Source organism: Pan troglodytes, chromosome X (assembly GCF_028858775.2).
Source record: "Pan troglodytes isolate AG18354 chromosome X, NHGRI_mPanTro3-v2.0_pri, whole genome shotgun sequence".
In the NCBI taxonomy this organism is placed as follows: Eukaryota; Metazoa; Chordata; class Mammalia; order Primates; family Hominidae; genus Pan; species Pan troglodytes.
The window spans coordinates 126,978,134-126,990,544 of NC_072421.2; the positions used below are offsets into that span (position 1 = coordinate 126,978,134).

The following is a 12,411-nucleotide window of genomic DNA, read 5'->3' on the forward strand; positions in this document are numbered from 1 at the left end:
GAGTCATCTCATTTCTGAGCCTACTCAACACCTTGCTCTATCTGCTACTACTTTCCCCAATTATGTCTTTTCATTTGAAATGGTCTTGGATTGCTCTATTCCATTGGGGTTGGAGAACAGAGCAAACTTTTATAAAGAACTGGCTCTCACGCCTGTAATCCCGGCACTTTGGGAGGCCGAGGCAGGCTGATCACAAGGAGATCCAGACCATCCTGGCCAACATGGTGAAACCCCTTCTCTACTAAAAATACAAAAATTAGCTGGGTATGGTGGTGCGTGCCTGTAATCCCAGCTACTCGGGAGGCTGAGGCAGGAGAATCGCTTGAACCCAGGAGGCAGAGATTGCGGTGAGCGAAGATCAAGCCACTGCACTCCAGCCTGGCAACAGAGCGAGACTCCGTATCAAAAAATAAAATAAAATAAAAATAAAAATAAACTGGGAACCTCAGAACTAATCTTGGTCTACCGGTCAATATGTCCATTTTGGTAGATTATAGAGGTTGTTCAACAATCATTCTCGAATAGCCAAACTTGTTTAGTAGCTACTAGAACATGTGTCCACTGGTGATATTAAATGTTTTACAAAGTTCATAAAGGAAAAGCCAAAGGCTTCGTGTTCCTTCTCTTATTTTGCATCTGAAATTTGTCATTGAAACCACAGTATGACTTAAAACCACATTGTGATCCGACTGATTAATGTTTTTCAGAAACTGGCAGAAAAGATTCTGGACACACTGTCTTGCTTACAGCTACAGTAACCATTCTGTTCATATCAGTAAGCTTTCTCACTATTTTTTTAAAGACATTTATGATAGTGGCATTTTTGAAAATGTGATATTTCCTTGGTGATCTGTATTTTAAGGAAAAGGTCATGGTAATAACTAGTATATGTCTACCATTTCTTGAGCACCCACTATTGTATTAGGCACTGTGCTAGATTCTTTACATATGATATTGCTAATCCTCCAAATAATTCTATGAAATAAATATTATTATCCCTATTTTACAGATAAGAAAATGGAGATTTAGGCTAAACAACTCATCTAAGGTTCCACAGCTAGTAAGTGACATTCAAACCCCAGACTGTCTAGTCCAAACCTCGTTTTTCATCTTTATTAAGTTCACTGGTCTTCACAGGGCTTCCTCCTTGACAGTAGAAATTATACTGAGAAAATAACTGAAAAATATTTCTGCCATCTATCTCCATGGTGTTCCCTCTAAAGCAGCCGTGCCCGACCCTTTGAATGCAAGAACTTTTTTGCCTGTCTGTGGTGGCGGATATCATGAAAATTCGGCATGGACTTTTTTTTTTTTTTTTTTTTTGAGTATCAGCTATCATTGGCATTAGTATTTTATGTGTGGCCCAGGACAATTATTCTTCCAGTATGACCCAGGGAAGCCAAAAGGTTGGACACCCATGCTCTAAAGTAAACTCTCAAAACAGTAATGGGACTCAGGACAGTTTGTGCAAAGAAGGGGAGAGCGTAACAGAAAGAACTGAGATGTCCAAGAAGAAAGGATTGGCAAAACATTGTATAGTACATTAATAAATGGAATGTTATGCAAGCATTAAGAATGATTATGTGTTGACTAGACGCGGTGGCTCATGCCTGTAATCCCAGAACTTTGGGAGGCCGAGGCGGGTGAATCACAAGGTCAGAAGTTCGAGACCAGCCTGGCCAACATGATGAAACCCCATCTCTACTAAAAATACAAAAAATTAGCTGTGCGTAGTGGCGGGCGCCTGTAATCCCAGCTACTAGGGAGGCTGAGGCAGGAGAATTGCTTGAATTCTGGAGGGGGAGGTTGCAGTGAGGCGAGTTGGCACCACTGCACCCCAGCCTGGGCGACAGAGTGAGACTCCGTTTCAAAAAAAAAAAAAAAAAAAGAATGATTATGTAATCAGGTATCTGTTGACATGAAAATATATTCCTGTATATTGTTAAGTGAAAACATACAGGCAAAAAGTTAGAATGATCCCATTTTCACCACACACACACACTGAAAAACACTATTTACATAAATGTATTTCCACAAAGGACAAACCCTGGAAGGTTCTACTCCAAATGTTAAACCAGTAGTTACATACAGCAAGGTGGTGGGATTGTGTGTAATTTTTTTTTCTTATTTTGCTTTTCTATTCTAGTTTTCCTCAATGAAGGTGTTTCTTTATGTAATAGATAAATACCATTTTATAGATGAATCAAAACGTATTACTCAAAACTGAACAAGTTGAAATTAATCCTTAACAGAAGGAATATGACCTTGTAGATAGGGTGAGTCAAAAAACAAAAACAAAAAAAAAACAGGCCAGGTGCAGTGGCTCACGCCTGTAATCCCAGCACATTGAGAGGCCGAGGTGGGTAGATCATGAAGTCAGGAGTTCGAGACCAGCCTGGCCAAGAGGGTGAAACCCCATCTCTTCTAAAAATAAAAAAAATTAGCTGGGTGCGGTGGCAGGCACCTGTAATCCCAGCTACTTGGGAGGCTGAGGCAGGAGAATCGCTTGAACCTGGGAGGCGGAAGTTGCAGTGAGCCAAGATCACACCACTGCACTCTAGCCTGGGTGACAGAGCAAGACTTCGTCCCGAAAAAAAAAATGAACAGAACAATTTCACACAGAAGAGACAATGCAGTAGTAATGTATAATGTAGCAGAAGCAATGTGAGTATTATACGGTTCACAATAATGTTACTTGATTGAGGAATGATTTTTGACATTGTTTTAGGTGGTATATAAAATGATTTTTCTACTTTTAAGCAATTTTGCAAAACTAGCTCAGGAAAAAAATGAGATTTTCTTTCTTTTTTTTTTTTTTTTTTTTTGAGACAGAGTCTCGTTCTGTCGCCCAGGCTGGAGTGCAGTGGCACAATCCCGGCTCACTGCAACCACCACCTCCTGGATTCAAGCGATTCTTCTGTCTCAGCCTCCCGAGTAGCTGGGACTACAGGCGTGTGCCACCACGCCTGGCTAATTTTTGTATTTTTAGTAGATATGGGGTTTCACCATGTCGGTCAGGCTGGTCTGAAACTCCTGACCTCTTGATCCGCCCGCCTTGGCCTCCCAAAGTCCTGGGATTACAGGCGTGAGCCACTGCGCCCAGCAAGATTTTCTTAAATGCTCCCAACCCTGACATTATACCCACCCATACATGCCCTAAAACACGAAACACATGCTAAATAATCTGAATTGGGTTTGCTAAAGGCCCAATATTTTTTCACTATTTAATACATTTTATTTCCATTTAAATAAGTCAGAGTTAGTTTCTATTACATGCAAGTAGAAATTCTCATGGATGCACACGTTACCATTGATTTCCATGTATTTACTATGTATGTAAAGGCACAATATTATCCATGGCGGTATTATTAGAGGCAAAATAGTACAATTATTACCAGCTTTGGCTGTAGAGTCAGAAAGACTTGGAGTTCAGATTCTACTAAATTGTTTAACCTCTCTCTCCTCTGATTTGCATCTGTAAAATGGGTATAATAATACCTAATTCAACGTGATCTCATGAGGATTTAATGTAAAATATGTGTATAAAACATTTAACATGATCCCGGCATATAACAGATACTCAGTGGATGGTAGTTAACAAAAAGAAAAAAGCAGGGTGCTGCTTTGAGTTTTGGCTAAGCCAAGGAAAAAGCCAGAATATGATAAAGTAAGTCTGAAAGTCAGTGCTAAACTAAAATAGGAATAAGGCAGAAGTGCTGTTTGCCAAGTTCATTTTCTCTGTTCATTATCATTTATCAGGGTCAGCAATTTGGTGCAGTTACACTTCCCCAAAGGTAAGTTCTGAAGAAAGGCAGTAATGAGGGAGAAGAGGGTTAGGCTACTTCTCTACTTAGACTGTGACTTTTTTGAGGACAGGAGTCATACTCGATTTGTCTTTGTTTAAAAAGAGGCCGGAGGGGCCAGGCACGGTGCCTCATGCCTATAATCCCAGCACTTTGGGAGGCCGAGATGGGAGAATCACCTGAGGTCGGGAGTTTGAGGGCAGCCTGACCAACGTGGAGAAATCCCGTCTCTAATAAAAATACAAAATTAGCTGGGTGTGGTGGCGCATGCCCATAATCCCAGCTACTTGGGAGGCTGAAGCAGGAGAATCACTTGAACCTTGGAGGCAGAGGTTGCAGTGAGCTGAAATCATGCCATTACACTCCAGCCTGGGCAACAAGAGCGAAACTCCATCTCAAAAAATACATAATAATAGTAAGAGGTAGGAGGGAAGGCAGTTCAGGGACTGGCTCCCTAGCTACATCATGCCCTCCCCACTCCACACATACCCTTCAGCTTCTATGTTGCCTTCTGGTTTCTCCCATTTCTCTTCCTTCAATCTTGTCCTGAGTGTCCATTCTTGCCAGATTTCACATGCATAATAATACACTTATATAACATTTTTCAGGGCTCTCCCCCAGCTTACCCACTGCGTGTGGAACAAGATACCAAAAGACAAAAGACAATAATGTCTACATACACACACACACACCACACACTCTCTCTCTCTCTCAAAAAAAAAAAAAAAAAAAAAAAAGGATTGGGTCCTTGTCCTGGGCCTAGATCAGTGGTTTTCAAACTTGAGCACATCAGCATCATCTGGAGGGCTTGTTAAAACACAGATAGTTGGCCCCACTCCCAGAGTTTCTGAATTGGTAAGTTTGGAGTGGGGCCAAGAATTTGTCTATCTAACAATTTCTCCACTGATGCTGATGCTGTTGGTCCAGGGACCACACTTGGAGAACTAGTGACCTAGAACGAGGACCAGCAAACTTTTTCTGTAAAGGGCCAGGTAGTAAGTATTTGAGGCTTTACAGATTATAAAGTCTGTCACAACCGCTAAACTCTGCTGTTGTAACATGAAAGCAGCCATAGACTATAGGTAACCACATGAACATGGCTGGATTCCAATAAAATTGTTTTTATGGAAACTGGAATTTGAATTTCATATAACTAAATATTATTATTCTTTTGATTTTTTAAACAATTTTAAATGTAAAAACATTCTTAGTTCAAGGGCCATACAAAAATGGGCTTCAGGCTGTGTTTGCTGACCTTTGCCTGAAAGAGACTCATTCTCTGTGGAAGACAAACACAGGTGGACGAAAGAAGACTTAACAAAGCAATTAATATATGAGAATGTCTTTAACCTCAATAGTCATCAGGGAAATGCAAGTTAAAACCACAATGAGGCCCGGCACAGTGGCCCATGCTTGTATCCCCAGCACTTTGGGAGGCCAAGGCGGGTGTATTGCTTGAGCCCAGGAGTTCGAGACCAGCATAGGCAACATGGCGAAATCCTGTCTCTACAAAAATAAAAAATAAATTAGTCTGGCGTGGTGGCATGCACCTGTAGTCCCAGCTACTCAGGAGGCTAAAGCAGGAGGATCACATATCTTTGGGAGGTCGAGGCTACAGTGAGTCATGGTCATGCCACTACACTCCAGCCTAGGGTGACATAACGAGACTCTGTCTCAAAACAAAACAAAACAAAAACAATGCGATACTGCTGCACATCCATTAGAATGGCTAAAATGTTTAAAGACTGACAACAGCCAGAGCTTGCGAGGATGGGGACTCTCATAGAGTGCATGTGAAAATGTAAATTGTACAACCACTTTGGAAACCAGTTTGGCAGTATTTATTAGAGTTGAACACATATGCACCATTTTGTAGTAACGACACAGAGATGTGCCACCTAGATTCTGCTTTGAGGAAGAACATGCTACTCAGGTATGCAGGGGAGGTACAGTCAGCAGATAGCCTCCAGCTGTCAGCTCCTTGAGACTCTGCCTTAGCTGCAAAGAGCTGCTTCACCCGAAGTCACACTCTTCCTAAGGTGACCATTTCAACCTGACACAGAACACACCAATGGGCTCTACTTGTTCCAAAACTCAGTGCCAAGTTAGCTCAAGCTTTGTCAGCCTTGTATCATAGTTCATCTCTCCTGCCCAATACTACTCCCTCTGCCTTCCTTCCACTGGTATTGATCCCTAATAAACATCTTGCACCCAATATTTAATCTCAGCTTTTGCTTCTAGAGAGCCCAACCTGTGACATCTTTCACCCCACTAGGATAATACACCCCAGAGGTAATCATTCATATATGCACCAAAAACCATGTACAATAATGTTCTAGGCTGGGTGCAGTGGCTCATGCCTGTAATCCTAGCACTCTGGGAAGCCGAGATGGGTGGATCACCCAAGGTCATGAGTTCGAGACCAGCCTGACCAACATGATGAAACCCCATCTCTACTAAAAAAAAAAAAAAAATTAGCTGAGTGTGATGGCGCATGCCTGTAGTCCCAGCTACTCGGGAGGCTGAGGCAGGAGAATCGCTTGAACCCGGGAGGCGGAGGTTGCAGTGAGCCAAGATCGCACCACTGCACTCCAGCCTGAGTGACAGAGTGAGACTCTGTCTCGGAGGGGGAAAAAAAAAGAATGCTCTTATCAGCTTTTGTTTGTAATAGCCAAATGCTGGAAACCACCTAATGTCCATCAACAAGAGAATGAATGAAATCCGAATATAGTCACACAATAGAATATTGTACATCAATGAAACTGAAGGGCATCTATATATGACCACATGCATGACATATTATTGGCTGAAATAAGCAAGATATAAAGAATACATACCATACAATGCCATTCATATAAAGTTCAAAAGCAGGCAAAAGTTTTAATGACTGCATTCATAAGCAATAAAACTATAAAGAAAAGCAAAGAAATGATTATCACAGAACTCAAGATAATGGTTATGTCCAGGGATGACCTTCAAAAATTTTAATGACCACTATGGCATGGACTTTGACCACTCCAAACAGACAGAACCTTTTATACCTCACCAGGGAATGCTGGCTCAATGCGACCCTTGGTTTAATTCCGGGTGGGAGAAGAAGGAATGATCAGAGAAAGGCACCTGTTTTGGGTGCCTGGCCCAGAAGCGAAATTGGAAGCTGAAGTCTTGTATTGTTTGCACTTTCAAAGTGCTAACAATGTTCAATTTTTTAACCTGGGTAGAGGTTACATAGACATTCACTTTATAATTATTTCTCAAACTGTACATACACATTTTATGCACACTAAAAGAAGAAAAATTAGGCACACCATAGAAAAATATAAAGAAGTACTTTATAAATGTTTTTTTCAAAACGTGACTATAAAGCACTGAGGAGATGGTGCTGAGTAGCGATAAGAATGATCAGAGCTCATCATGTGCTTGTTCATTCTGTAACAATATTGTACAAAACAGACCTTGAAAAGTTCCAAGAACTTCCCTAAGAGGTACACAGAGACACTGTTATTCAGGAGGGAGCATTCCTTTCCAGCTGAGAGGAGACAGGAGAAAGGCTTCAAAGAAGGAAAAGCTTCATTTGAGGTGAGCATTGAAGAATAGAGGATTCCAGCAGGTACAGTTGCAGAGGAGGTTGGAGAAAAGATATAGCATTAGCACTGAGATGGAGTGAAGAATAAGTGGCATGTGATCAAGAAATTAAATAGTTACATTGGTTAGAGCAAAACTTCCCAATTTGTATTGATGCTTAACACACTTAGGATAATTCTAAATCACTCATTATTTTCTGTAAGGGACAGTTATACACTCCACAGATACCTATCGAAATGCTACTGTGCCAGGTACTAGGTGCTAGGTATACAGCCATAAGCAAGACAGACAAGGTTCTGGAGCTTATGCTGCTTATGTCTGGATTTAATGCCTTTCTAGAAGCAGCATTCTTTCTGATGGCAGAAAACAATCCTCCACTTAAACTCAGTCAATTCATGTTTAAACCCAATCAGATATAGGATTCACCCCCTCCCTCCTTCATGCCCCACATGTTGATTTTGAACTCCAGAGTTTATGCAAGACTGAAATAACAGTGGTGGGGAGGAGGAACCCACTTCTCAGGTTCTTGGTATATTCTGCACTGGGCTTCCTTGGGATGTGCAGTTATCCTGTCTTCCATCCCTGCTGCCATCCATTAGGGTGGCCAACTGCCCATCAGGCCTCTAATGACATGGTCTTTACTTCTCCCAAATGTGGCTTCTTCTCATCATGACCACAAGATTCCAGCTTTCAAATTCTCTTCTGGGCTGGGCGTGATGGCTAATACCTGTAATCCCAGCACTTTAGGAGGCCAAGGGAGGGCGAATCACTTGAGCCCAGAAGTTCAAGACCAACCTGGGCAACATGGCAAGACACTGTCTCTTAATTTTTTTTTAATTACCTAGACATGGTGGTGCACATCTGTAGTCCCAGCTATTCGGGAGCCTGAGACAGGAGGATCACTTGAGCTCAGGAGTTCAAGGCTGCAGTGAGCTATGATTATGCCACTGCATTCCAGCCTGGGCAACAAAGTGAGACTCTGTCTCTAAATAAACCAAAGCATTCTCTTACTTTCCTGCTCTACTCCTTCTTCTCAGTTCTGAGGCTCTTGTCTACTGAGGGTAGAGGTACTGAGGGTAGAGGTATGGGTTGAGGAACATAACACATCCTTCTCAACAGAGACTCTTTCCAAATCTTCCTGTCTTACACCCTGGACTGAGACTTAAAATGATAACCTAAAAACCAAGAATATATTTTCCCCTTCCTTTGTGACACCTGCATTAGAGATAAGACCAGCCTCATGTCTCCCTAACTGCATCCAGAAGGGTCACATGATTGAGAGTAGCAGGGAGCTCAGGCAGCCTTCATAGGTCATCCCACTATATCCATCACAGTATGGTTGAATGTTACTAGGCCTTGCAGCATTCACAAATAGACAAAAACCCTTTTCAAGACCTGAAATTGGAATTATTGAATTTTGTGCTTTAAAAAATATCAACCTGCTTACTTTAATAATTTTTGCATTTTGTTTCTAAATAATGATATTAGAGATCTCATCATTTGACTTTGTAGATGTGGATAATTTTTATTCCCAATGAGTGAGAAAACAAATTGTATTTAGCCATAAGTCAATTTTCTTTTTAAGGATTTCTGAAGTGCTTGAGAAATTTTTATGAGCTATATAAGAATTTTGATCAGATAAATGCAGCTTCTGGGTCTGATGAGTGTTATCTTGGGAATTTTTAGAATTGTAATCATTTTATGCTCTGATTTCAATCATCAGCATGTCTTTGATTCTTTATGGATATATATTAAACAGCTTATGTATCATTTTTTATAATTTAACACTCTATAAAGGTCAAGACCAAGATGGCAAGCTAGCAGTGTTCAGCTAAATGATTGACTAAGTATTTGAGTCACGGACACATCCATTTGATTGCCACTAACTGCTGCACATGTTCAAATCTGAAGGGAAATGATGGGCAGAGCATAAAGTTTATAAAGAGTTTCCTTGGGAGATAACTCTGGAATGATGCATTCAGGACAGATCCTTGGAGCTTTAATGCCAGGCTGATGCCATATTCTTTCAGTTCAGCATCTCCAATTTCTGAGAGGAAGAGGCAAGCAGGCCTGGGCAATGCTGACCTGCCTATGGGATTCACTAAGCAGAAAGGAGAGCCTAGCCTTGGTGAATGTGATAGGGGTAGAGAATGAAGGAAATTAAGAAACTAGCCCGCATAGAAATAAAGTAGCAAAGGGAAAGAAGGGCCTGGAGGGCATTGTGTGCCGAAGGAGGCCAGTTTTTCCTGCTTGCTGTGCCTGTCGCCATTTCACCAAGAGTATAGGTGATAGGCTGTGGCCCCAAGTAATGAGCTTTTCTCACCCCAAACTCTATAAGGAATGAAAATAGACACAAATAACATAGAAATGTGTAAGTGGAAATATAGAAATGCAAAACAGAAATATGTAAATAAAAATGAACTCTTTATGTTGCTCTGTATGGAAAGCCATACCCATGCTGGATTTGTATATATGAAAAGGGAGGCTTTTCAACTAGTGGGGATTTAAAAATAAATGAATCATTTATGCCTCCACTTGGTCTGCCTTCCAGCCTCTGGCTGCTGACTCACCTATGCAAAATCTTCCTTCCCAGCCTCATCTATGTTAGGCAGGCCTGTTTTTGCCTTTGCAGGCCCTAAACACTGTCACTTGTGGAGACTTCAGCCAACATCATAATAAACATATTAAAATGCATCCACATCCTGCATTAAACATTTATATTTTTGCTATAAATTTTTGAAAATGCTTTGGTAATTTTGCTTTTGAAATTATTTGTCTGTGCATAACTAATTTAATTTACATGGCTGTGATTTCTCCATAAGAATTACATGTACGTGGGAATTCTTGGGAAGTGAGAAGATCCAACCTAAAAATCGTCTTCAAATATAATGGGTTTTTAAATGCATAATAAATTTAACTGTTAATGAACTTGATATACTGTTCTATTTTGTATGCCATTTAATTATTATTTTTGAATTGTCGTTTTAGTATTTTGTAGCCTTTACTTAAAAACAAATGTTTTTAGAGACAGAGTCTCCTTCTGTCGCCCAGGCTGGAGTGCTGTGGCACAATCATAGCTCACTGCAGCCTTGAACTCCTGGGCTCAAGTGATCCTCCTGCCTCAGCCTCCCGAGTAACTGGGACTGTAGGCACATACCACCATGCCCAGCTAATTTTATTTTATTTTATTTTTGTAGAGATAGGGGTCTCGTTAGATTGCCCAGGCTGATCTCAAACTTCAAATGGTCCTTCTGCTTTGGCCTCCCAAAGTGCTGGGATTGTAGGTGTGAACCACTGTGCTCGGCTCTAGTCTTTTTTAAAGATCCTGTTTTTTTTAATTTTGTTTCTGAAAAGCCTGTAAGTTCTAGACACTTAGTGATAGTTGCCTAATAGATAAAAGACAGGCACTGAGCACCCACTGAATTTGTGTGTGTTTGTGTATGTGTGTACACGCACGCATGTGCAGATGGTGGTGGCAAAGGTGGTGAGATTCATGTTTTCTTGAAGCCAGAGTTTCATTTATTTGAATTTTATTCAATTGTCTTTTAACTCTTTGCATTGGAAGCCACTTATATGCAACCATCATTTCCCCTGTGAGAGACCTCAGTTTTTAGTGTCCTTACCTCAATATATTTTAATTTCCACACAACCTCTTATTCTTCACTTAACAAATATTTATTGAGTGCCCACTATGTGCAATGCACTGTTTAGGTGCTGAGGATACTGTAAAGTTGGAGGAAGAAGTATCTCGCCTTTTCCCTAAGGCCGATTCCGCCATCTACATCTTGGATCTTTGTCCCTCTCAATTACTGAGGGATTTTGCTTGCAACCTTACTGCCTCTCTCTTCTAGCATCTTAAAAGGCCCCCTCTTTGTTGGTTCCTTCCTCTTTGCTTTAAAGTGGCTTCAGGCTTTGTCAACAACCTCTGTTTGACCCTTCTAACTAATTTAATTAAAATTGTACTTCGTTCCTTTTTATTTCCAAACCTCTTCAATCTGTGGTCTCTTGTCTCCATTTTCTCACAATACAGTTCCTCCTCAATTCCCCATAATCTTGTTTCTATCCTCACCACTTATTGAAACCAAACAATTATTGGTCTCCAGTGAACTCCTTGACACGTCCAAAGAAAGTCTCTTTGGCCCTCATTTTCTTGTCCTATTTTCAGCATTTGATACTGCTAACCTCCCCTGCATATTCCTTCTTTATCTTTCGTTTTCATTGACTGCAAATGATTTTCAGTGCAGGAAAGTACATGGAATAACAGAACCAATATATGTACCCACCACCCAGTTCTATCAAATCTTGCAACATCACTTTTCAGATTCTGTTTTGAGAAATAAATATTAGATATATTTGATATTCTCTGTATGCCTCCCCCGAGTGTCAATCCTCTCCCTCTCTTAAATTTGGTGATCATGCCCTTTCATGTTTTATATACTATTACAGTACTACTCATCTATGTAGCCATAAGCAGTAGATGATATTTTCAGACTTTATATACACAGTATACTGTACATGTTTTGCAATTTGCTTTTCACTCAACATTATATTTTTGAAATTTAGCTGTTACTACCCATAGCTCAAATTCATTCATCGAGAACACCATTATTTATTCATTCACCTGCTGACATTTACTTGGCTTCCATTTTTGAGATTACAAATAATACTGCAATGAACATTCTTTTATATGTCTCTTTGTGCATATGAAAGGTAGAGTTTTGCCAGTGTCTATATCTAGAAATAGAATTTCTAGATTGAGGGGTATTGCCTTTATTAGACATCGTCAAATTGTTCTTCATAGCAGTTCTACCAACTTAAACTCCTTCTAGCCGTAAATCAGAGTTCTACTGCTAGAACTTCAACAACACTTGGGGTTGTCTGACTTTTTAAATTTTCACAAAACCAATGGTTGTGAAATGGTATCTCGTGGTTTTACTTTTCAATTTCCCTGAATAGTAATAAAGTTAGGCATCTTTTCATGTCTTTATTGGCCATCTGGGTTTCCTTGACTATGAATTACTTA

The 12,411-nt window shown here is 40.4% G+C and overlaps 1 protein-coding gene across 1 annotated transcript in view; it reads left to right on the forward strand.

Annotated features, from left to right (window-relative positions):
- Nucleotides 1–7,311: 7,311 nt before the first annotated feature.
- OCRL (OCRL inositol polyphosphate-5-phosphatase) overlaps nt 7,312–12,411 on the forward strand; it is a 59,123-nt gene continuing 54,023 nt past the window's right edge. Inside the window, exon 1 of the mRNA XM_016943764.3 lies at nt 7,312–7,382. The gene's annotated coding sequence lies outside the window, so the exon portion shown is untranslated. The remainder of the gene's footprint in view (nt 7,383–12,411) is intronic.